Source organism: Cricetulus griseus, chromosome 3 (assembly GCF_003668045.3).
Source record: "Cricetulus griseus strain 17A/GY chromosome 3, alternate assembly CriGri-PICRH-1.0, whole genome shotgun sequence".
Taxonomy (NCBI): Eukaryota; Metazoa; Chordata; class Mammalia; order Rodentia; family Cricetidae; genus Cricetulus; species Cricetulus griseus.
Window position 1 is genome coordinate 247,154,033 of NC_048596.1, and position 23,159 is coordinate 247,177,191.

The window sequence follows — 23,159 nt, forward strand, 5'->3', positions numbered from 1 at the left end:
CTATGATAGACTTTTCATCTCTCTGACGAATACCAAAAGAAAATCACAAAAGAGGAGAGATTTGCATTTGCTCATGGTTTTAGAGGTTTCACTCCCTTGGAGGTGACATACAGAGAACATTATTAGTCTTTAGGTGATTCTCAACCAATTCTGGTGGACAACTTAGATCAGTCAAGTTTATTCAAGGAAAGGTTTGTTTTAATAGAAATAAGCCTACAGTTCCATCCATGTTGTTAAAATAAAACTTTAGTGCATTAAGATACTGGTTTATTCACCAATTACAGTCTGTACTGGAGAAGATGTGGAGAAAGGGGAACACCTCTCCACTGTTGGTGGGAGTGCCAACTTGTACAGCCACTTTGGAAATCAGTATGGCAATTCCTCAAGAAAATGGGAATGAGTCTACCACAAGATCTAGCAATTCTACTCCTAGGCATATACCCAAAAGAAGCACATTCATACAACAAGGACATCTGTTCATCTATGTTCATAGCAGCACTATTTGTAATAGCCAGAAACTGGAAGCAGCCTAAATGCCCCTCAACCAAAGAATGGATAGAGAAAATGTGGTACATTTACACAATGGAGTACTATTCAGCAGAAAAAAAAATGGAATCTTGAAATTTGCAGGAAAATGGATGGAACTCGAAGAAACCATTCTGAACAAGGTAACCCAATCACAAAAAGACAAACATGATATGTACTCACCCATATGTGGTTTTTAGACATAGAGTAAAGGATTACCAGCCTACAATCTACACTGCCAGAGAAACTAATAAACAAGGAGGACTTTAAAAGAGACAAACATTGTCCCCTGGAGAAGGGGATAAGGTCATGATCCCTTGAGCAAATTGAGAGCATGGGAAGAGGGGGGAGGGAGCCACGAGAATGAGAAGGGAAGAAAAGGAAGGATGCAAAGGTCATGAGGGAGCATAAAGGTTGAGTCAGGTGAAGAATAGAAGAAAGGGTATGTGATAGGTAGGGTTTTAGTTGGGGGGATGGGGTGGTAGGGGAAAATGGGAGGGAGAAGGGAACTGGGATTGTCATGTAAATCAATCTTGTTCTAATTCAATTTAAAAAATGATAAAAAGATAATGGTTTATCTCATTGTTTTCTCTTTCTTATTTATTAATTTTAAATATTTATGTTTATTGCTTTTAGCTGTGTTTATTTATTTTTTGTGTGATTGTGGGTATATATCCAGGTGAGTTCAGGTAATCACAGAGGTCAGAGGCATTTAAGCCCTTGCAACTGAAGTTTTTACCTGTGCTGGGAACTGAACTCAGTTCCACTGGTAGAGCAGCAAGAGCTTAGCCACTGAGGTATCTCTCCAGCCCCCTTTTATTTATTTGTTCACATTTTGTTGGTCATAACATTTTGATGAACATGGAATAAACTACAGTCTTCACAATGTAAATCTGAAACAAGTAGATACCAAAACATTATTTTCAAGTGTAATCATTGATCAACAGTATGTAATACTCCTAGTGTCAGTCTTGAATGTCCAGAAAGCATGCTATCTTTTATAGTGGGAAAATACCAATATGGAGCCAAGTGGAAATATAAGGGTATTTAATAGGGGAAAGCCTTACTTACAGAGCAACCTAAGCCAGCCGGTGTGGCAGCGGTCTGTACGCAAGCCCAAAAGTGAAACTGAAAGAGAGACGCAGTCCCCTTCAAGTCTAGCTCTAAGTCACCCTGACCACGCCCTAGCAAGCGTGGTCAGGCACACCTGTAGCCAGCCCCTAAGTAAGCGTGGCTACAGCTTCCCCTACAATCTTTCTGTGGAGTTTTATGCTTTACATCCAGGTAGATAAATTTTACTGATGACTTTGAATTCTTTTATTTCAGTGAGAAAAGACTGATATGAAATTCAAATAACATAGACTGAAATGCATTTCTATGGTTTACTTTCAAACAATATTTCTGAGGTAAATTAGAGTAAAGATTAATATGTTTTATTTAGATATATGAATACTATTGAACTAGACATGTACCTGAGCACTGACAATGATTTTAAATCACTTTTGTACAATTATGTTTGTAAGATTTCCTTTAGGGTTTCTGAGTACTCAAGTCTGATTGAGTTTGATGAATGTGTTATTTCTCCAGATACTTTGTGTGTATTTGTGTGTGTGTGTGTGTGTGTGTGTGTGTGTGTGTGTGTGTGTGTGTGTGCGTGCGCGCGCGCGCGTGTTTATGCTTTTGTGCTTATGTTTGGATGCATGTAGAGGCAATAAGAAAACCTGAAGTATTGTCCTGGTAGGTGACACCTACCATTAAAAATAGTTTTAAAAGCTTTTTATACATGATATTTTACTGATATTCTTTCCTTCCCCAATGCATTTGAAGTGCTCCCTCTTTCCTACACTTGAAGTCAGGCTCTTTCTCTTTCAGAAAAAAGGAAAGAAAGAAAATAAACCTAATATACCCCACCCAATAAGCACGTAGAAGACATGTGACCAAAATGAAATCAGATGTGTTCAGAGTAATAGGGATTTGACTTAAGGTACACTCAATGAGGTGGAACCTATACATGATACTTGGTGGGGGACCAGGAACCAAAGACTAAATAGCCCAGATACCTAGGGTAAAACAAGTACTTCTGGTCTAAAAAAGTGTAACAAAAAGATTCCTAATGATATTCTACTATACTTGTAGATCAGAGCCTTGATACTCAACCATCACCAGTTAGACTTCCTCCTGCAGGAGATAGGAACATATTCAGACACCCACAGCCAGACATTATGCAGAGAGAACAACCTTAGGACCCACAGCTCTAAAAGAGGTGTCTCCATCAAATACCTCCCTTCAGAGCTCAGAGAACCCTATGGGAGAGGAAGCATAAGGAGTTGGGAAGACAGGGAAAACAGAGGACACTAAGAGAGCAGGCCTTGTACAAAAACTGAGCAAAACTCATATAAACTCAAAAAGACTGAAGCAGCAATCGCAGGGTCTACAGGCATCTCCACCAGGTACAATGCACATATACTACAGCTTTCATTTGTTTGTGAGATCCCTGGATGTGTAAATGAGTGGGTCTCTGATTCTTGTGCTTTCCCTTGGGTTCTTTTATTTTTTCTGTTGGCTTGTCTCCTGAAACTTCAATATAATGATTTTCTTATTATATTTTATTTTGTTATATTTGTTGTTGTCTCTTAGAAGCCTGTTCTTTTCTAGTGAGAGACAGAAAGGTAGTGGATTCAGATGAGAAAGGAGGTAGGGAGGAATTGTATTCATATTATATTGAATGAGAAAAGAATATATGTTTAATAAAAGGGAAAAAACATGGAGACCATTTTGGTTGGTCCTCATAATGAGGCCTGACATAAAGTGTGGTGGATACACCCAGTGATACTCCATTAAAAAGTAACAACAACAAAAACAATAACAAGACTAATGTTCTTTCTCCTAGCATTTATTAATTGCAGATAGCTCCTTCTTTAAGTTGTGGGATTTTGTGCCCATTAATCCTTCTATAATGATAACTCTTTCTGCCAGCTGGTTGGGTTCTGCTGTGGCTTTAGGGCCCCAAAATAACACACAGAGATTAATATTAGTTACAATGCTGCTGGGCAATGACTAAGATATTTTATTTACTAGGTCTGTCTTAAGTATCAACCATAACTAATAATCTATATATTTTATAAGTACTTATCTTGTCGAAGACACCAGCAGCATTTGTCCTCTCTTCCCCAGGATCACGTGGCGACTCACCTCTTTACTACATTTCCCAGAATCCTACTTCTCTCTTAGTCCCACCTAACTTGGTTCCCTATTGGCCAACACTGTTTTATTTATCAACCAATAAGACAAAAACATATACACAGAAGGACCTCCCCCATCACCCTTCTCTGGATTTAGTTTGGTTTCAACTTGTGCATGCTCTCACAGTCTTTGTAAGTTCGCAGGTACATCAACCTGGTATTGTCTGGAAGACACAGCTTCCTTAGAGTCATCCACCAAATTTAGAGCTTGCAATCTTTTCTTCTCTTCTTCTGCATAGATTCCTGAGTCTTGAGGTAAGGAATGTGATACAGAAGTACTTTTTAGGCCTGAATGCTCCTGTCTCACTGTCTGCAAATTTTCCAGTTGTACATCTCTCTTAATTCCCATCTACTGCAAGAAGAATCTTCTCTGATGAGGATTGAATTATGGCTGTAGCAACATATCGTTTAGCAGTTGTTTAACTGTAATGTTCATTTAGCAGAATAGTGGAAGTAGATTTTTCTCTAGTATATGAGACCAAGCTAGTCTCAAATTCTTTGCTTCATTGTCAGATATAGGTTCCAACATCCTATCAAAAAGTGATTACTTCCATAATATTTGTGTCACTGTGTCCCAATATATCTTCCAAACAGGCTACTATTGTACAGAGAGATAGTAGCGGGGTGAAATTGATGAATGCTTTTCTCCCATAGTAGGAAGTTTTGTAACTTCCAGCACTATGGTCACTATTCAGTAGGAGTAAAACTTCTAGCTGGGTACTAGTTTTTATTTCTCCATGGTTGATGATATAAGTATGTGATATCTTCAGCAATAAGTTATTACTTACAGGATGTGGAGGATAACAAATAGTATTGGTAATAGCCTATCTTGTCTGGGTAGCTGTATGTGGAATCTCCTTGGCCAGTGCCTCAAAGTATGTAACCCATTACTGGTAACATTTCTTGGATTATACTTAGTAGCATGCTATGTCTAGTTGGAACAATGTCTCCTTTGTTGCAACTTTATTTAAATTCTTTGAAAATACTCATGTATTTTAGGAAGCTTCTGCAGTATAGGTCTCCATTCATCTTTCCAAAATGTCTTTCATGTTAGTTATTCTGTCTCACAGTCTCTCTTTTAGTTCTCCCTACCATATCTCACCTACTAATTCTCATGTTCTAATGTCCCCTTTATCCATTTACAAAACTGTACTCTATTTCCACTTCCTTGGAAAAGTCTCTCTTTGCTCCTGGTCCATTACTAGCTACCCAGCCTCTGTGGTTATTCTAAATAAAACATGTAATCTAAAGCTTAAAAGCTAACACCCACATAATATAAGACAAAACTTGTAATGTTTGGTTTTGGAGTCTAGGTTGCATCACTCAGTATGACTGTTTCTATCTCCACCCATTTATTTGCAAATTTAATTTTTCTTAATAGTTGAATAGTATTCAGTTGTGTAAATATAACAATTTTGATTGCCCATTCATGAGTAGGTAGATAGAAAAATTGTTTCTAATTTCTGGCTTTTATGAATGAAACATCAACAAACATGAATGAACAAGTATCTATGTGAAATATATATATGTAAGTCCCTTTGAGTATATGTCTAATAGTAGTAGAGATGGATCTTGTGGCAGATCTACTTTCAGCTTTTTGAGGAACCTCCACACTTATTTCCATAGTAGCCATACCTGTCTGTACTCCCTTCAACAAAGAATAAGTGATTCCTGTTCCCTTGCCAGCATCTGCCATCAATTGTTTTCTTGATTTTGGACTTTCTGAGTGAGATCAGATGAATTTTCAAAATAGTTTTAATTTGAATTTTCCTGATAGCCAACGATGATAAACTTCCTTTGAATATTTGTCAGACATTGAGTTTCATCTTTTGAGAAGTCTGCTTAGCTCTGTATCCCATTTTTAATTGAGTTATTTTTTGTCTTGATGTTCATTTTGTTCTGAGTTATTTTTTATTACAGATACAGGTCTTCAGATATGTAATTGTTAAAGCTTTTTCTCCTTCTGTAGGCTGCCTCTAATATGGCAGCCTTTGCTGTACAGGACATTTTTAGCTTCATAAAATTCCATTTATCAATCATTGGCATTAGTACCTGTACTATCTATAAATATCTTCTTTTTAGAAAGTCCTTTTTCTGCCAATTAGCTCAAACACATTTTCCACTCTTGCTTTTTAACTGATTCAGGGTATTTGGTCCATGCTGAGGTCCTTGATGCATTTGGAGTAGAAGTTTGTACAGGCTGGTAGATATAGAGCAACTTAATTCTTCTATATGAGACAACAAGTTTGACAGAACCATATTGAATGCACCATGCTGCCTTTCATCCAATGTGTATTTTTTGCTTTTTTTTGTCAAAAATTAGGTGTCTGTAGGCATATGATCCTGTGTCCAGATCTACAGTTCTCTTCCATTGACCAATATGTATGTTTTTATGCTAATATCATATTGTATTAATATAGCACTGTAATTAAACTTGAAATCTGAGATGGTAATGCTCCAGTAGGTTTTTTGTGTTTCCAGGGTTGTTTAAATAATGTGTCTTATTTCTTAATGTTTCCTTATGAACTTTAAGATTTTTTTCAATTTCTATGATGAATTGTGTTAGGATTTTGATGAGAATTGCATTCAATCTATAGATCAGTTTGGTTAGATGACCTTTCACCATGTTAATCTTACTGATCCTTGAGAACAGATCATTCCATTTTCTAATATCTTACTCAGTTTCTTTCTTCAATGTCTTAAAGTTTTTATTCACTTGTTTGGTTAAAGAAAGATAGAGAGAAAGACACAGAAAAACAGAAAGATAGATTGCTCTAGCTAAGTGTGGAAAGAGTAGACTTTCTTGGTTTTGTTCCCAATTTTAGTGGAAATGATTTGAGTTTTTTTCCATTTAAAATGATGTTGATTGTGGGCTTGCTCTAATTGCTTTTATTATGTTGAGATATGTCCCTAGTCTCTCTAAGAGATTTATTATAAATGGATGCTAGATTTTTGCCAAAATACTGTTTCTGTATTTAATAAGATGATCATGTGGTTTCTTCAATCTCTTAGTAAGTTTATGTAGTATATTCTATTTATAGATTTATATGTGTTCAACTGCCCTTGCATCTCTGAGATGTAGCCAACTTGATCATGGTGGGTAATCTTTTAGATGTGTTGTTGAATTGAGTTTACTTGTATTTTATTATTTCTGCATCTATGTTCATAGTGGATATTGGTCTTTAATTTTCTTTTTTGTTGTTGTTGCTGAATTTTTGTGTGGTGGTTATAGTACCAGGGTAATAATAACTTCATAAAAACAAATTGAAAATGTTTCTTTAGTTTCTCTTTCAAGGATTACTTGAGGAATATTGGCATGTACAACTTTAGATGTCAGACTTCTACATATTGTAGGATGAAGTTCATCTCTTCTGGATTATAATGAACAAAATATCATTAGGATAAGATAGACAGGGATGGAATTAGCTCAACTTGTAGAGTGCTTGCTCAGAATCTACAGAGACCTGGGTTACATCTTCAGCATCACAGAAATTGGTTGTGATTTTCACCTGTAATCACAACATTTTGGAAAAGGAGGTCAGAGAATTAATAATCCAAGATAATACTTGGGTACATAGCCAGTTAAAGAACAGTCTTATCTACATTAAATCCACAGAATTGTCTTAGTTATGGTTATTATTGCTGTGATGAAACACCATGACAAAAGAAACTTGAAAAGAAAAAAAATTCTCTTTAGTTTACACTTCCAGATCATTTTGATAGAGAACCTAGGACCACCAGTCCAGGGGTAGCTTCACTCACAATTGGCTGAGTCCTCCCCCATCAATCACCAATTTAAAAAATTCCCTGCAGGCTTTCCTACAGCCTGATCTAATAGAGGAATTTTCTCAATTGAGGTTCCTGTCTCCCACATGGCTTCAGCTTGTTTCAAGTCGACATAAAACTAGCAAGCACAGAAATAAAACAAAGCAAACAAGAAAAGTTAAGAATGTGAGTAATTGTTTAACTCTAAAGATGAATCTTCTTTTCAGTAACTAAAAACTAAGGCTTATTTGGAGAATACTACAAACTTGTGGCATAGTGTTCTGTTGAGTTAATCTGTTTTTCTATATTTAATATTTCTTTCCCTCTTACTAGGAGCCACTATAATTTTTTATCAGTGTAGCTTATCTTTTGAAAGAACAGACATTATGGAAAGCTCTGGAAAGATCTTGGACACAACCAACATTTGGCTCTAGAGTTTGTAATAATTACCACAGTGCATCAGGTGTTGGCAGTCTCTTCTGTGGCCATTTGGCTTGTTCAGCTTGCTTTTCAGAAGAAAAATGTGAAGTCTAATACAAACAATTTTTTATATTTGTGCTGAAAACATCGAAAACAGTTTACCTCAATGTAAAAGAAACCATTATTGAATGGAAATATCTACTCAGGACTAATATTTCAAATATTGGAAAATGCTCTGTAAAACTTCCTCACTGGGTTGAAAGCTTCAGAAGACATGTTTTTTTCTGTGAAGAAAAATATGTATATGCAAAATTAGGTGGTACACTTTAAATTCATTTCATATGAATCTAATAGTTTAAAGAAATGATGATTACTTTAACTGATTTTTTTAAAAATTAATTATATGGTTGTCATAGCTGTCTGTGAAGAAGGAAGTACAATCATCCAGGATCTCTGATTTTGTGCAGCATCCTTGCTGTTTGGTCCATCTCTGGATGGGAAAGGTAAGACTGGTTTTCTTCTTTAAATTCAGTATTTCTGTGGTGCCTGACAGACTAGTTCCTGGCACTCAGTCTGTCATCCTCGATTTATGTATCAACCAATCTCACTTTGTTCCAAGAAAACGATTAAATTGCCTAAGTCATAATTTCATTTGGGTTTAAAGATTTAAACTATGCTGTCACTTATGTCCTTGTCATTCAGATAATTTTACAACAATCTAATGCTATGTAGTGCCATGTTTCTGTTTTAGAGTTAAGTACTCTGATGTTGTCTCTGCCCTCCAGAAATTTATGTTAGAAAAGATTTTGTTCTTTCAGAAAACTTGTAAAACCCAATGCATTTTGAATTTTTCTTTAGTCTCTTTTTTCAGAAATTTCATCTCCAAATATGTTGTCTTAATTGGAAGAACAAGAGGCAGTATCAGTGTGTGTAATATGTGTATGTATGTGCGTGGGCATTTGTGTGTGTATGAAGATAGGTGTGTGCATGTATGTGTTTATGTAAATGAGAACATGCATTTGTCATAACAGTAAGTGCACATATATTCATTGGATAGTAGGAATATGTAGGCTGTGCACTTAGCTTGATTAACCATGAAGAGATGGTAGTGACACTTTTCACAATACTCTATTGATAATTTGAACCAAACTCAATGCTTTGTTCCGTGCACCAGTCTTAGAGAAAAGTTGGGAGCCCAAAAGATACCTTTTCTGAGTCCCCTTTTGGTCACATTTTAGCTAAATGTGTCCCTCCTTCCCTGGCATCAGGCAAGCTAAAAGTAGTCTGAAGGATATTTATTTATCTCAATGTCTAACACAGCCATCTTCAGACTGTACACATTATTGATAATCGTTGTCTCTCTTTCTGAACAAGTCATATCCATGCAGTTTGCACTTGAGGGTCCCGGGGAATATCCTCTTATCTCTGCACATGAGATAACCTACTTGCTGCTGAGGCTGGCCCAGGCTCTCCCTCCTCTCTGGCAAGTTTGTTTATCCTTTTCTCCACTCTGACATTCCTAGCTCCAGCTGCCAGGATGGGCCTGGTGCCTTTCCCTCAGTAGATTAGTGTGCATTCTACAGGATTAAAAAGGTTTAGAGAACAACTGTGAGTTGGCAGGAAGAGCTTGAGTTGCTTAGAAATGTAAAAAAAAAAAAAAAAGTGCTGCCAGATTTCTGAGGGATAAAATGGGAGGATGGATGGAGGCACTTTCAAATCAGGTTTTATCAAACAAAAAAGGGTGAGGAAAGCATCAGCTAGGACCCTAAGAAAATAATATTCTCATATGCTGAGGAGGACAGCAAGAGGCAGGCAGAGGGTGTGGTGAAGCAGACAAAAGTTTTCTACAAGGAGTTTAGAGTGGCCAAACTGTGCTAGTGGACCTGGGAGAAGAGACCCCCAAACAAACAGTGGCAGTGGCATTGGAGAGCATGACAGTCTTCCATCACACCTGCTACTTGTATTCTGATTTTCTTGATGAATTGAAGAAGGGGGTATTTTTACCTTTGATGTGTTTTCTCAGCAAAAGGGGACAGTTACCAGCCTGGAGAGAAGCCTTGCTCTCCTAAAGAGCCTGTCCAGGTGACAAAGGAATTGGACAAAAGCTGTTTTCAGTGCTGTGTCTTGCATGTGCACAGCAATGGCCCCTGAGAACAGTGAAGTTGCTATATCTGAAAATCCAAAAGACTGGATTGGTCCTGAGAAAGGAATTGGAGAATGTTGATACTTCACTGTATGTGTGAAAGGACTGGAAACTGTCCCACCATACTTTCTGCCTTCACTGGGGATCAGCCTTACAGAGAGAATGAGACCCCATGTGTATAGAAAGAAAAGGAAAAACAAATGGCCAAGATATAAGAAACTTGGCAAGACTTTCCTTAGGTTTGGCTGGATATGAAGTAAAACACTCAAGTCTGTTGGGAGACCTCCACAGGAGTGACTTCTTTTCCGTTTTTAAAGATTCATTGTGTTGTTTTTTTTCTTCATGTCTGACTGTGTGAGGGGGTGGATTGTGTGCATGTGAGTGCAGGTGCTCACAGAACCCAGATGCACCCTATCACCCTGGAGCTGGAGATAAAGATCCCTGGGGGTTGGAAACCAAATTCAGGTCCTATCAAAGAACGGTATAGACTGTGACTCTTCAGCCCCAGACTTAACTTCTGCCAAGCCAAAAGACACTACTCCCAACTGCTGAGCCACCTCTCTAGCTCTGACACACATTTGTGTCCTTTTCAGCAAAGAGGACAATCAAACAGAACAAAGTTTGGGCCTTCTTTTTAATTGGCTAAAGAATGATAAATCTTACATCAGGGATTGGACACCAGGCAGTTAGTCAAACTTAGTTATGTTTCTCCATTTATCATACAGGTTAGATAGGTGGGGGGGGGTAGCTCTGTGGATTTTGTAGTTCCTTTTAACACCATCCAATTCACTTGTTGAACTCACACCTCTGCCTTTAGCAGGTGAACTCACTTGGTTCACCTGCTACCTCTTTCTAATGCTTCTCTGTATATGTCATGTTTAAAGATAACACTAAGAAAAAGGTGACATCATTCCCATTTGCTTGCATTAGTGATTGAGCTGCCACTGAGATCAGAAGCCCATATCAGGGCCATCTGTAGATGTAGTACCAATCAACAGGCAACTCATTCAAGTGCATCCAGGGTAATTACTTCTAGAAGAGAGCAGGATCCTTAGGGGATGCTGGTGTGCTTCCTATCTGAGAGTGGGGGCTAGATCATATCCTCTCTGGCTAATGTTCTTTTAGCTTATCTCACCAGTCTCTGCAGAGCTCCTCCCCATAGCCTATGTATGCTCAGGCTGTCCTTTCATACCCCTCACCCTGACTTCTCTCTTCCAGTATTTTTATCTTATTTCATTCTCTGTATTTGTACAATGACACAAAAGAAACCAAGTATATCCCAGGGCACCCAAGACTCTCATACAATTTACTCATTGACTGATAATTGACTGATGGCCTCATAAAGCTTAATCTGGCCCAGAACTTGCTATCCTGGGCTTGTGTTTAACACTCTGCTCCTCTTTACATATAATAATGTTACATGAGCATTTATATCAATAACCCTCAACTTATCTGAGTTAAACAAAGGAAGTCATACCTTGGGACATTCACAGTATGGTCCTACTCAGCTCTTTTTAAGTGTCTCAATTTTTCCAGTGCAATATACATTGTCCTGTCTTTAAGAATTCTTCATCCTTTGTGTGTGTGTGTGTGTGTGTGTGTGTGTGTGTGTGTGTGTGTGTGTGTGTATACATACCATGCAGCTGTATGTGACAGCCAGTGGTTGATACTGGCTTGCTTTCCACTTTGTTTTTCTGTTGACATTTGTTTTGTTTTTGAGGCAGGGCTTCATTATATAGCCCTGGATAGTCTGGAACTCACTAAGTAGATCGTTCTGGTCTACCTGCTTCTGTCCCTAAATGCTGTGATTAAATGTGTGTGCCACCATACCTGTCCTACCTCTTTTCTTTTGAGGCAGGGCCTCTTCCTAATTCTGTAGCTTGCCACTTCAGTTAGTCCACCTTCTAGTGTTGAGATCACAGACGTGTGCCAACATGTATAGCTTCTATGTGGGTTCAGGGAAACTGATCCTCATCTTTGTGTTTATACAATAAGCACGTTAGTCACTCAACCATCTCCCTAGCTCCTGTCTTCCTCATCACATTGCCGTCTCTATAGAGCTGGGTGTTATCAGGACCATACGCTATTCCACCAGCAAAAGGTTCCATGAAGGAGATTCCTTCTCTTCCTTAGAGTCACGTTAGGATATAATATATATCACAATGGTTCCCTAATAATTATAGAAACCTGGGCAATAGGAATATCTTCTGTGGGCTCTCAGCTCTTCTGGTACATATCATGGTGTCCTGCAAGATGACTCTCAAGTTGAATCATGAGGTGAGAAAACCAAGAACACCCCAAGGAGATCTACCATGTTTGTAATCCTGACAAACATCTAACAGTGCCAGTCCCTGATGGAGAACATGAGTGATTTATCAAGAAACCAATGAGTAAAATGAGAAGCTAAAATCACCCTATATTGATATTCAGTGCAATCCTTTCCTTCTCTACAGCTTCCTGAAAAGCCAATAAGATTCTGTGGTTTATTTATAATTGCTTTCTGATTACTCAAGTCATAGATTCTAGATTTGTTTTTTCACCAATTTGCAGATTGCTGTGCCATTAGCCGAGTGTCTTGGTGTATGGGCTGTTTCATTCAGTATAATATGTATATTATTGATATTTGCATAAAACCAATCTATTCCTGCATTGAACAGTGTGTATACTTGGATACTGCCTTTTACTTTACTTTCTAGAAGGTTCTGAAGAACACAGAGATCAGTATACCACCAGCAAGAAGGGTAGAGAAGCCAGCTGTTCCTTCAAAACTGAAATTGATAGTATTTTAAAGTGTGCTTCTAAAGTGCATCAGCGGGATGACCTCTTATCTATATTCTCACAGCACTATTGCCAAACAGTTCAATCTAATCAATCTACTTCTGTAAACTCTATTATCTTACTGTATAGGTTTTTAAGTAGTGCAAACAGTATTAGGTGCCATTATGGCATTTTCAAACAAATTGTTTTGTTGATTCTATTTACATATCATCTCCCTCATCTGTCTTTGTATACTTCTACTCCTCTCACAGCCCTTGTCTACTCTCCTGTCACATGCACCCTATTGCCATCCCAGAGTCTGCCTGAACACTTCTTTTTTCCTCTTGTGGTCACTTTACTGATTTCTAGATTATATTCACTATAAATATTTTTAATTTAATAATTTTATTTTTTGAGTACTTCATAATGCATGAGTACCCAATCAACATCACTCCACCCCTCCATCCCCCTCCAACTCCTCCAGTGTCCGACAATTTATAATCTCTCCTCTAGCCACTATTGTTACATACATATGCATATATATGTGTATATATAAATGTGTATATGCACCCACTGAGTTGATTTGGCTTTGCTCCTATGTACATGTGTTTGGGACTAACCACTTGGATTTAGAGTACCTATGTGGGAGTTCCTGTCTGCAGGAGAGAGATGATTCCTCTGTCAGCAACTGTTTACCACCTGTAGCTCTTCACCTAGAGGTGGCATTGTGCCAAATTTCTCCTGTCCACATTGGCATGACAACTAGTCATTATACTGGCCTTATTCATTCAGGCAACCATATTGCTGGTAGTTCATGGGTGTACTTTTCTGTAACATCTAAGGGACCCTATCTCACAGCATACTACCGGTCTCTTGGGTTTACAATCTTTATACTCCCTCTAATATAATTGTCCCTGTACCCTAGTAATAGTGGTTGTATTACAGATGTGTCATTTGGGGTTGGACACTGTACAGTTACTTGTGCTTTATATTTTGACCAGTTGGGAATCTCTGTAACAATATCCATCTGTTGCAGAAAGAAGCTTCTTCCATAAAAACCAGAGGCTAACAGACTGGGCTGGAGCATAGTATGTGTGGCCCAGCCTGGACTGGAGTTGAATGGTGTTCCAACAGACTCCATAATAAACTTTTCAGATATATAGTACAGGGATTCAAAATTCACATTTGTGTCCATGAAAGGATTGATGTTCAGAAGGAAGAACTGAAGCAAATCCTCAGCACTAGTTACAGGCAGTCACATCTTGAATCTCCATGTTTGAGTCTCACACAAAGGCTCTCTCTGTGTTCTGTGTCAGGTTCACAAGCTAGCACGTGGCAGTGCCCCAGACTAAACCAGACCATGGAAGACAAGTGCAGGGTTAAACACACCACACTTGGCCACAGTTATGTCCTCAAGCATTCACATGCTTGAGCCAAGAGATTTATGGAGGAAACATTTCAATACTTTTAGTCCTTTGCTATATCTAATATACACATTAATATTATTTTTTGATGGAATACTGGAGCATAAATGGAAGTTCAGTAAAATCAATACTGTTCAACTTACTGGATCTAAGAAAGGTCTTTTATCTGTACAACATCTGCATAAGACCAAACCAAACAAAGTGCTATAATAGGTGAGTGTGGTGCTTTCCAGACCCCATACCTTCCTGAGGAGCTATTGGCAGCACAGAGACAATTGCTGAGGGATGAATAATTATTTTCTTTACTGTGTTGCCACTAATAATTTTTCCATGATCCAGTGGAGAGTCTTCTACATGTGCACATATGCACATATAGGTAGCACTAATTGAACTTAGAAGATTATATATATAGGAGGATATGGGGTAATTGAGGAAAGGAAAGAGAGAGGGTAGATACCATATTTCATTGTATACACACATGAACTTATTCAGAATAAAGAGGTGTTTATAATTAAAAGAATAAATTATTTTCTTGCTCTGTTATTTTGTCATTTTTGTTTTCATTTATGTTCTATGTTCTTCCAAACGCCATTTTTTTTTGCCAGGGCATTGGTGGTGCCTGCCTTTAATTCCAGCACTCGGGAGGCAGAGGAAGGCGGATCTCTGTGAGTTTGAGGCCAGCCTGGTTTACAGAGTGAGTTCCAGGACAGCCTCCAAAACAACACAGAGAAACCCTGTCTCAAAAACAAAAACAAAAACAAAACAAAACCCAGAAAAATCAAATGCTGCATTTTGCCTATTTAAAGTCTTCCCTATGTGGGTAGCTTGTTGAGGGTGGCATGCAGGAATGAAGAAAATAAACCATCTGAGCTCCCTTAGAAAATGATTTGGGGTTGAAAGTGTTCCTTTATTTTTCACTTTGTCTGAAATTAGGGTTTATTCCAGAAAATCTGAGTGTACAAGAATGCCCAGTACTGTGTCTGGCTAGCTTAGAGATTTGCTAGTCTCCTGCCCTGCCTTTCCATTAACTGCTCGTGTCCAGACACCAGATCAGCTACAGTGCAGATCCAGAGTCTGCAGAAGTGAAGGCTGTCATAGTAAGAAGACACAAAGTATGGGACTTAAACAGCAGAAATTTGTTGTTTCATGGTTATAAAGGCTAGACAGCTTAGACCAAGGAGTCAGCAGACCACTGCTGCAGAATGTTTATACCCTCTGGGGATGTCGAGTGAAGGAATTGTCTTGGCTGCTCTCTCTGGCTGGCAGAAGTCAGTCTTCTTTCTACATTATCTTCTGTTGGTATCTTTCAAATGGATCTGCATATTTTTGTTCCTTTCAGGTTTTCCAACTATAAGTCCATGAGTTAATATTCTCAGTCTTTTGTTGCTTTATCAAGAGAGGGTTTAAGGAACAGTCTCATGAATATCCACAATCACTATCTTGGGTAGATGTCACTGAAAGTGCAAATAAAATTCTTAGGATCTGCCATTCTCTGTCTCTTATGTACTGGGACTGCAGGTGTACAACACCTTGTCCACTCTCTTGCTTTCACCTTCCTTCCTTCCTTCCTTCCTTCCTTCCTTCCTTCCTTCCTTCCTTCCTTCCTTCCTTCCTTCCTTCCTTCCGTAGGTTCTGGGGGTTGAACTCAGGTCTTCATTCTTGCAAAGCAAGCACTTACTGACTGATTATCTGCTCAGCCACATTGCCTCAGCAGCTTCCCTGAAGTCTGAACCAGCATTCCACTCTGTCTATATCTAGATTCAAGGGTAGTTTGTAGCTAGGGCAAGGACTTCAGCATGGTCTCCTTTGATTCATACCCTTGTCTTTAACTCTGATTTACTTTCAGTGAGTGCATTGATTTACCTTTTGGGGGATCTTTTTTCACTTTGTTCTTCATAAGCCCTTTGTTGGCTTTCTAGAAGTTATTGCCACTGAATTAGATTTTAATGGAGTTAATATATCAGTATGTTATTTAGTGGTTTAGCCTGTGATTAATCCTAGAGAAGTTGGGTGAATGCCTTACCAGAGGGCTGTGCTTTCTCCACATGGCTGCATTACTCAGGTGGGATACAGAAGGACAAATCTAGAGCAGCAGGAAAAATGAGGCCAGGTGACTGGGGAGTCAGGGCTCCAGGGCTTATGGGCTTAGGAAGAAGGGCACATTTTTCAGGCTGGGGGGCTTGGTTTTCCTTTCTAGGGTCTTTGATGAGGGAAGCAGACATTAATCCCACAGAAACTAAGATGAAAATGTTACTCACTTCTGAACCATGCTTAATGATGAATCAATAGATTCACCCTTGTATTTCTCTTTTCACTGCACAGCACATTAAATCTAAACAATGGGCAGGCCTCTGGCTTATATGCACCTAAGACTTAAAGTCAAATTAATTTTTCTTCTGCTTCCTTAGTAAATGAGAAGCAATGTAATCTTTAAAATGTACTCATTAATAAGACTCAGAACTATTCAATGCAATCCCCAGCTTTTAACCATGCTATCAAATACATGTTAACCCCTCTTGCTTTTCCAGTTTTCAGGCAAAGAAAACAAGAGTAGAAAATTCATGTGAACATTGGTCTCAAACACAGATAGCTGCAAAATCCTGAGGGCTCTACAGATAATCTCATAGACATCTTTCTGCCCCCTCCCACAAGCTGAGTGCTGTGTGAGTACAAATGCATGCTTAGGTACAGTGTTTGCATGTGTGTGGGCTCATGTGTGTTTATGTATATGTGTGTGGTATATGGACAGGTATATTTGCCCGTGTGGAGGCCTCAAAGATGATATCTGGTATCTTCCTCGCTCTTCATCTATTCACTGAAGCAAGGTCTCTGGATGAATCCAGAAGTCACAGATTCTGCCAATTTAGCTACCTAGCTCATCTCCAGAATCCCATCTCTGCCTCCCACTATGGGGATAGCAAGTGCCATCATGCCTGCCAGGCTTTTAAGTATGTTCTAGGGATTCAAACTCTGCTCTTCATACTTGATTTTTGTGGCAAGCACTTTGTCCACTGAGTATGTCACTGAGCCATGTCCTTGGCTGTCATGAACAGTTTTTTTTTCCTTCTAAAGGTTCCCTGGAAATTTGGAGATCTTGCCCTTCTAGTTGAGGTCAGTACTTCTTCTTCCATCATGGATATAGCAAGTGGCACATTTGTCCTTCAGTGGTACCCTTGTGAAACAGAGAAAAATTTTCAATCTAGGCACCTTGAGCTGCAGGCCACATTTGAAACCAGCAAAAAAACAGCCTGCAGTTCTAGGTTACTCTGACATAGGTAATAACTAAAAATTCCTCTGAGCTTAGATTTTTGTGCTTATGATTCTCTAAATTAGGTTTCATTATCTCAGCAGGTTTCTGCCTTTTGAGTTTTGAGAGTGATGGGTTACAAATTTAACCAGGGCACCAGGGTTCTTTGCTTATAAGGTTAACAAAACCTTGCTGGATGGGAAGGTGTGTGGATATTAGTATTAGCTGAGATTTACAGTCAGTGAATATAGCATTGCTCTGAGGTGAGCAGAAGAAGCCATGTTTGATTTTATTTCAGCCACAAAGCCATTAGCCAGTACCAGAATGAATCCATACCACAATTGGCAAGAACTTCGGGAGGGAAGGACCTTTGTGGGTTGTCTATAATTGCACCACATGAAGCAGAAATATATGAAACACCTTGTGAAGGTGCTGCTTGGCCTCTGGTCCTGTGAAGAGGTTTAATGGTTAGAATCCTACACAATGAGGCTCAGGCATGTAAGATTTCAGCCAGCAACAGATAAATTAGGGTCATGAGCAGCAAATATTATTTGCATTGCTTATAATCACAGATTCAAATGGGACTAATAAAAGATGCTATTAAAGCCACCTGCTTGTCCTTGTTAAGGAGGCTTTCCTTGCAGAAGACAGAGGACAGTTGGCTATCTGGATCCATTTCAAAGGTTCTAGGCATCTGAATAGATCGTTTTTCCTTGCTTAACAACCTCTGCAGCTAGGACATAACTTCTCATAAAGAAATTGCCTTTAGAATTGACTGTTTTTTTTTCCAGTTTTGTTGGAAGAAATAGAGTGCTTTGTACTGTTCCACTACATACTAATAGCTCTACAGCACAATAATTCATTACACAGTGAAGGCACTAGCTTGGAGGGTATTTCTTGGGAGAAGTGTTCTCATCCCAGACTCTAACCTCTGCAGTCTCAAATTGTATTGTCTCATCCCCTTCCCTGGCCAGCTGCACTATACACTAGATGGCAGTAGTAGCTCAGTTTCAGAGTCCCTTTTTGTTTCCCCTCCCCCTTCCTCCTCTGGCATAATCTTTTTTTGTCCATAGCAATAGCGAATAAAACATGCAAATAAAATCCTTTTATTTTGTACAAGACTCATTCAGAAAAGGTAATACACAATTAAAACTGATCAAGAAATAAATATTTTAAACAATATTGAAAACTTCAGGCATGGTGGGGTTTCTTTGGTGTGGGGGAAGGGCTCTGACTGATTTCTTTGTTATTCTTTTTCTGACATAGTGTAATTACCAGAAAAGGTTTTGGGGACCCAAAGTCTAAGCTTAAATGAGCGGATAAAAATGTATTTTGGAAGGAGTTGGAGTCGGGGAAATCCAGCTAGGCCAGTTGCCTGTTTCCTCAAATCTTGTGCTTTGCTAGCAGATTGACTATGCCTTTATTCAACATTAATCTGAATTTCCTAGACACTCGACAGTCAGATGCAAACTCAGAGCTTTGTGTGTATTGCTCATTAACAGTGAGTAAGATACTCGAGACAAAACTATAAAACAAACCCAAGGCTCCTAAAACAACTAGGCCCCTTGCACTGTTCGTGTAAAATTTAGATTTCTATTGATGAGGTGGAAAAAGACCAGTTTGGTTTCTGTGAAATACTCTCAGGCAACTCATCCAGACGCCCAGATCATCCTATCAGAGGTCAACTTTCAAAAGAAGACTCTCTCCTATGGAGAATTATTCATGCTGCTAATAAAGCAGTAAAAACATAAACTGCTTATACCAAAATAAGCTTGTCAAACTTAAATTAGATGTTGCAGCCCAGTCCCAACCACAGTCCTGGGCTCCCTGCTGGAATGCACAGGCAGGCACTGTCTCCCATTTCCAGCAAAGCCTGCAATCATCATTTAAAGGTTGCCATACAGAAAACTGAAGCAGCAGTCTAAAGAACAACTCAAATTCATAAGCAGATATGAATCTGTTACTTGGCCCACATGCAAAAATGATTAATGCATTATTTATAGATATTGCCTTACCAGGGAGATCAAGGTCGTCTTTGGACTCCTGGGCAATGGGTCAAGTTTTGAGAGGCTGGCCTAATAATCCTTGCTGACAGTTTCTTGGGCAATGTTGCAGTCATTTAATTCGATGCATTTTCTAACTTGGGAAGAACTGTGAACCACACCTTCCCTTTTTTTAACCTCTTTTAAATTTGTTAGCTACTCACTTATCTGGCTTGATCACAACTCATTAATTTTGATCAGAAGCAGACCATGGGTAGGAGTGTTGCTATGGGCACCTACTGTCTTCCTAGAGTCCCTGAGAAACATACAACTAGCCTTTTCTTGTAACAGTTGTGCCTCACTTACCCTCTTCCTTGTCAGCAATGTTTCCAGGCCTTCCAGGGTTAAAAAAAAAAGAAAACTCAATGATAGCACTGCGAAGGGAAGACTAGACTCTTGAATCATTAACTCAAGAATACAAGTTGGGAATTATTTCTAAGACTGTTACTCAAATCAATATATACTATACTATACAATGCTGTACTATACTATAGAAATCCCATGCCTTTAAGTTGCCACCTGTATTGAGTCCTGTCTGCTGTATGTATGCTATACTGGGTGCACCATTATCATAGAGAAAATATGGACTAGCTTCACAAAACAATCATGGAGCATGATATTGAGGTTCCAATTTATAGAATTTAATGGGCAGTGATATATGAAATGATATAGCAAGGATTTGGCCATTCCAGTGCAGGAAGTGAGAGGCACATTGTAGAGAATGTTTTAATGTAAATATTATACAAAGTAGACCTGGTTTCTATGTTCAACATGCACCAGTGATTCTAGTTTTCCACCCCAATTCCTCTCTACTGTTACTTAAACAGGAAAAGGCCTCAATGGTCCCATACTACCTCAAGGCTTATGTTACTACCTAGCTATGCATGTTATAAATCCTAACAAACAAAACCCTGACAGTACCATCCTATCTTGCTCTAACTGTTCCCAGAGGCTGAGTCCTGCATTTCTCTTATTCTCTATTCAAATATTTGTGATTTTTATCCATTAATCCCTGAAGGTTTTGTGAATTTGAACACATTCCACAATGAACTAGTTTTATCATAATTTGGGCATTAATTGAAATTTTGATACAACAGTTCCTTTAATTGCTCTTTATACCTCAGATCAGAAACTAGTGAATGTCACAGAAATTCCCCAAACGAATGAACCAAAACCTCTTGGAAGAGGCATCTCTGCTAAGCAGGATATTACATGTTGATAAAGGAACTTCTATGGAGGAAACAAAGAATGCCACAATTGTGTCACTAGAGTTGATGGGTGTTGGGAATGCCCTAAGTAAGCAGCCCAGGATATCTCTGAAGAAACAGCCTGGCCACAAAATACCTTTGTGATAACGGAAAAGATCAATTATTCAACTTTCAGTAAAAGAAAAAATAGGACTAGGAAGGAGTTTTGCTCTGATTTTTGTATCTGGTGTAGTTAAATAAACAGGGTCCAGAATCAAAGTCCTGGAGTTTTGAATGGAAGCATCATAAAGTCTTAGTCCCCACCTACTCTAGTCCCCACTCTATCCTAGGCTGAGACACATGACTTTGGTTTAGTTATTTATTATAACTCAGCTTTCTCACCTGCTAAATTGGTATAAAATAGTATAAAATTTGAGAATTATGGAGTGCACTTTACCAGATGTTACCACAATTCAAGATTCACAGAAAACTCTCAGTGTTTCTTAGATACTTCATTACATATGGAGTTCCACATGCACAGAAAGTTCTATCTAGCCCAGTCTAGTTACCAGGCAGCAGTGGCTTATTAGGTTTTGCACAAATGGTCATTCATTCTTTGTCTTTATTCACTTCCAACTGTTTAGTCTAATGTGGCTACTTACACATTGTTCCCATCCTATCGTTAGCCCATACATTGTAATGACTTCATATTCCTAGTACAGGTGGTACTTGTCTTGAGAAAAGAGAAATAGCAAAATAAGTCTAGACTGAAATCATAGAGTTCCCATGAGAAGGTGGGAGTAACGTGACCTAGGTTCTCAAAGAAGGGCCAGTGCGAGGACTGCAGAACAGCCAGTGGCTCCATGTGTAGGGATGGCTAAAAGAACAAGCGAAGCAATGGGAAGGTAGGTGTGATGGGAGAAATCTGAAATCAGGGTAGGGTGGTAAGCAGGTTTGATCACAGACTACCTAGTATGCAGAGCAGAGCTATTGACTGAAACCAGAAGCCACTTGGGACTTGAGCTTGAATGTGGAACTGAAGTGTATGTGTGTGAGTTGTGTCTGTGACTGAAACTCAGGTTCTAGTCAGAGTTTTAATCTGAAGCTTGTATTGAGGGGCCATTCATGTATAAAAGTCAGCATGTGTATACATGTAGATGTATATATATTTCATTAGATTGTACCTTCCTAAGTCCCGTCAATGTATTTCAGTTAAGATTCTCTCTGTGTGTATATATCTATAATATAGATGCATTCATACCAATCTTAAAAATATAAGTATGTTTTTTATTTGCATATATGTGTATATTTACAATATCAAATCATGTAAATGATGGAATGAACTCCGCAAAACACATCCTAGGGTGATTTTGTCATTTTGTGACCATCACATAGTGTACTTATACAGTCCTAGATGACATTGGCCCGTTGTTCCAGGTTAGACAAGCAGTAAGCAAGACTCAAAGAAGCCTGCTGCCAACACACCAGCCTTTTTTGTTCCAAACTCACTTTATTAGTGGTAGATGCATACTCTAATAACTCACAGCATAGTGAATTCATTTATCAGCAGTTCGTTATGTAGCAGCATTATAAAGCAGGATTTGCTACCCACAGACTGGCCATGTTGAAGGCTATTCATCCCTGCAGCACCATAGGGTGTGAGAAATACACTACTCCAGAATACCGGCTGCCTTATAATTTTATGAGACTCTCATTAGGCACTAGACTTGTAGGTGACCAAAAGCTCATTATATGTTCCAGAACAGTACATGGTTATTTTTTCCTATTTCAGGAAATAGTAACTGATTTGTTTGCTTAATTGAATGATGGCAGTAATGACTGGCATTAATTCAACATAGGCGGTATTGTAAGCGCTTTATGTATGTTACCTAATTCCATTTAAACCTACTGGAAATTAAAAAGAAAGATTATGAAGAAGACCAGAAATCTGTTGATGTTCATAAAGCAAGCTCTAGGTTATAGCAAATGGGAGTAGGAATGAGAAGAGGGGGAAGAAGGTATGGGGAAAAGGTACTAGAAAATGAGAAGTGGGTTTCCAACTAGAGGAGCTTTTAGAGTGGGATGGGGGGACAGTGATGGGTGGATTTTTAGTTCCTCAGAAACTGTAGGAATGAGAGAGGCTCGAAGTGTTTCAAACTGCCATGTGTTTATTATGATATATTAGATATTAGTGTGTTGCTTTACGTGCCTGTGCACTGCTTTCAAAGGAATACTTGACCTGTTACTCATCATCTGCTCTGGGGCCTGTCTTCAGTAGTAAGCTTCCTGCCTTCTATGACTGCTTCCCTATTATTCCCAAGCAGGTGAGAGAATGGAAGTTTAGATGACTGTCTTCACTCGGGTCAGACCCAGAACTGTCTCCTTCCCAATAAGAACTAGTTACCTT

The 23,159-nt window shown here is 38.7% G+C and overlaps 1 long non-coding RNA gene across 3 annotated transcripts in view; it reads left to right on the forward strand.

Annotated features, from left to right (window-relative positions):
- The window catches only part of LOC107979254, a 59,553-nt gene that overhangs the window by 3,186 nt on the left and 33,208 nt on the right, over positions 1-23,159 (forward strand). For 2 of the 3 annotated variants that reach the window (XR_003484113.2, XR_004769366.1), the window contains exons 1-2: positions 1,661-4,022; positions 8,369-8,455. This is a non-coding gene — a long non-coding RNA (uncharacterized LOC107979254). Of the gene's footprint in view, positions 1-1,660; positions 4,023-8,368; positions 8,456-23,159 lie in introns of those variants that run through there. The other variant, XR_003484114.2, reaches the window with a different exon arrangement.